Below are 4,064 nucleotides of genomic sequence, written 5' to 3'. Positions count from 1 at the left end.
AACCTGCAGAAGGACACAGAGCCATTGCCTGCCTGGAAGCCAAGCTGCCTTCAGGTCCCTGGTGGAGGTGTGCTCTGCAGCGTGCCAGAGCTGGCAAGCGGGAGGCATGTGCTGCTGCATCCTGCCATGTCCTAATGCAGCTCCACGTCCCCATAAGCAGCTCCGAGCGTGGGAAGCGGGGCTTGTGCATGCCTCTGAGCAACGTAGGTTCACATGTGCTTGCACTGGAAGCAAAAGAAGAGAAATACTCTTTTTTTTTTTTTTTTTTTTCTTTCCAGAAGGACTTAGGATTGCTTCCTTAGATGTCATATCAATTTCTCAGTCACGACAGCTGAGCAGTGTTGGAACAGCACATCGTGGCGGGGTGCTATGGGCAGTGGCAAGCATTAGCGTCAGCATAGTGTTTGTGTAAACTGAGTGTATCTGCATGATCTTCCTTGTATAAAAGAACAAATCTCCATGGCTCTTCCATCTCATGAAGCCATGTGCTGCTGATATGTTTTTTCCCAGAGCACAGCTTTGCCCAGCTCTACTTTCATTTTTTTCCCCAATAAAAGGTCAGGGATAAAGAATAAGGCAAGTTTCTGTTACAACCAAACAAAACTGAGTTCGTTTACTGGCTCAAGTCCATTCTTGAAGTAACTTTGTCTCTTTCCTTCACTAATGTTGCACAAGAGATAAATTTGTCTCCACAGGCTTGGCCTGGAAGAACTGCTGCTGTTTCCATGTGACAAACAGTTTTTTAGGGATGGTATGCGATGTCTTCCTCTCTGCGATCTCTTTTCCAGATTTTTAATCTTACTCTTTTACTCCCTCTCTCTTCTGTGTTTGCCTAAGTGAGAGACGCCTTTTGCAGCAGTGGGATGCAGGCATTGGGTCAAGAGAACAGAACATGTAATCAGCACTCCTCGCCCTGGTTTTTGGCCCTGCCACTGATCTGCTGTACAATTTAGAGCAACTGACCCAACCTTTCTGTATCCAGATGATAACATGCCATTTGCTTCCCAAGCAGCCATAAATACTGCTTGAAAAGCCTTACCAAGTCCAAATCAAAAGTGCCAAAGATTAATTTTGCATAAAAATGTCTTCTGATCCTTTGAATGCATTTGCAAGGGTTTACATTAGGAATGGTCAAGGAGCTCTAAAGAGACCCACTCACCCCTTCTGGCAGCTCGAAATCCTCCCTTCGTGCTTTCTTGGACTTTGCATATTGTAACGAGCCTGTTGCTGCCGGGGGACTTTGCACCTTCATGGTGCTTATTTACCTCTCTATGACAGAGATGTGAATTTTCCTTAACAAAGGCACTGTGGAAGCCTGTAAGCATGTTAGTAGTAAAGAATATGTCACTTAAAATATACTTTCACTGCTCCATGAGGTCGTGGCTACATTATTTGTAGCATCTGAGTAAGGTTGCTTAGAGACAACTTGGGTTTCTCTACCTTGTGGCATCCACCGACACCAGACACGAAGAGGCTGGCCTTGAAGGTCCTCCAGGTTTCTGAGCATGGCTCTATGTGGTGCTGTGCAATCCTCAGCAAGGTCATTTAGAGATAGTTAAGGCATTTCTGCACAGCATCTCACTGTGTCCTGTAGATAAACCCTCTGTGTATGTGTGTACGTGTGTGTACATGTATATTACAGCAGATTAAACAAGTATCTGCTATTCAAAGATCAATGTGTGTTTAGAGTGTGGATGAACCTAAAAACATAAACCAAGAATTCAAGAATGCCCAAAACATATAAGAAAACTGTATTTGGGCAAGACTCGAAGTAGTCATTTGTGGCTAGAGATGGCTGGTTTGCACTGCTCCACCTCCTCTGTGTGAGGAGGAGAACCAGGCCTTAAAATACAGACCCACAAGACTCAGGGACTTTGAAAAAGCAGCTCAGGCCTATAACTAGTTAAAGAATGAGGCAAACAAGAAGGGGCCCAATTAAACTATTTTATTAGATGTAGGAGAACCATCGGTTGTGAAATTTACTGGTAGCCAGTTTTTCCTCCCTGCCCTACCACATATAATTATGCCTTAATTGTAGCTACTGGCTGTGGCACAAAGCTCATGCATATAAACAAGTCCCAGGATGTGTTGCAAAAAATACACTGTATGGGAGGCATTAGCAAGAAGACAATCAGGAGCTGGAATTGCCTTCCCACATGGAAAGCTGCGGGTGGTATAAAGAGCTCTGTATCCATATGGATAGTTATGTGTAATATCTTTGTAATGACATTAGTACCCCACCGTTGCTTTTTCTGGCACATTTCTAGCCTTGAGTCATTTGGACCGATAGTTACCAAATTGTGGTTTGCAGACCACTGGTGGTCCACAAACCTATGGTAAGTGGTCCACAGCTGGGCTGCAGAACCAAACTGAGCAGCTTTCAGTGGTGTTTTCAATTAGAAGTGTGATGGTACAGGGTATGTGAGAGGGTCTTAGCATTAATGGTGGTCCCACTACCCTAAAAATTTGGAAATGCTGGCTTAAACAACCATGCAGATCAACACTCTTTGTGTTACGATGTTTGAAGTTAAATGTTACAGCATGCCCACTGCTTTCATGTGTTAGGAGCTGCATTGTCTGCTCTGCTTGTCAGTTTTAAAAATAAAAACATTGTGAAGTAATGACAAATAATGCTTACTGCTCTGGTCTTTCCAGTTTATGATTTATTTAGGTCATCATTTCATATATTTTACTGTAGTCACTTATCAGAAGTGTTTGCCCAAAACCTTGCAGTATTGTGGGAGGAAAACAAGAGCGGTGTTTTTCATGTTTCATTCACCGAAGTGGGAGTTGGGCAGATGTGGGGGTAGAGCTGAGTAGCAGAGAGACTTCGGAGAGACAGTCATTGCAGTTTGTTCCCAGAGGCTGATCTGAGATGAGTAAATAAAGAAATTAACTTTATTTTCTTTGGGAATTTCTGTTGGTCCTTTCATTGCTTCAGTACATTAAAAACCGGGAAATTCTCTAAAAGGGAAAGTACCTCAGTTTAGGCTGGGTATTTAGGATTACGCAAAGGAAAAAGTCTGTTCATAAGGTTTGTTTGATCTTTATAGGCTTTGGCTAGAGGCTTACTTACATCTTTTAAAGAAAGCTGTTTACAGATTTGTCAGTGGCAAGCTGGAGCAGCCCAAGGCTATATAAGGGGCAGTTCCCCTTCCATACCTGGAGGCAAGCTCCAGGAGCACCACAGGAGCAGTAAGGAGAAGACACCTGTGGCCATGCTTTAGCCAGCAGAGCTGGATTTATATGGGACAGGCTGCCTCATTGCTTGGCCCTTCCACATTGAGCTTCGGAATGCTGCTTCAGCAGAAAGTCCTGTTGAGTTCCCTGTGTACTCCAGGGGATGGTGACTTTCAACCTCATGGAACAGTGTCACATCAGATGAGTACACCCCCTCTGTAGCAACTAGTAGGATGTGCTGAGGACAGGAGCATGTCAGAAATCCCGCACTTCCCTGGGGGTCATCCTGGAAAAACTTCCCAGCTCATTTGTGATCCTCAGGCTAGAAATACTCACAAAAACTGTTTTCTCTGAGACCAGTGGGGGTCGGCTCCACCCAGGTGGAGACAGCCATGGTATGACTGCAGAGATGCTGCAGGACACGGTCTGACTGCATCACATGCCCGACAGCATAGATCTGCTGATAAAGAAAGGTGGGGAAGGAGTATATATGTGCTTGCTTTTGGTGGTCACAACTGTTGTCCATCATTCAAAACCATGGCTCCCCTCAAACAGCAGCCTCTTAGTCACCAGCTGTAGACTATTCTGAACTGGGCATTGCTCTTGGGGAAACTGCAGGGAAGAATTCAGGATGCATTGGAGAAGAGGAAGAACACAAACATGACCTTTTAGTTCAGGGCACAGGGCATTTAGCTGGGAAGGAAGTGGCCTGGCTTCTCCCCTCTGCTCCCAGAGCTGTTTTCGTATCTTATCCAAAGTCTGGTAACATTACAGAGAGACTCCTGGGAGCAGGGACGGGACCTATGGTTCCTTCTGCCCACAGACTTCTGACCTCCTCTTGCCTTCTCTGTCTTGCTGAGCCACGTGGTCATTATCCCCTGCTG

This window comes from Charadrius vociferus, unplaced genomic scaffold (assembly GCF_000708025.1).
Source record: "Charadrius vociferus isolate BGI_N301 unplaced genomic scaffold, ASM70802v2 scaffold2, whole genome shotgun sequence".
Lineage (NCBI taxonomy): Eukaryota > Metazoa > Chordata > Aves > Charadriiformes > Charadriidae > Charadrius > Charadrius vociferus.
Note: the sequence above shows the minus strand (reverse complement) of the source record.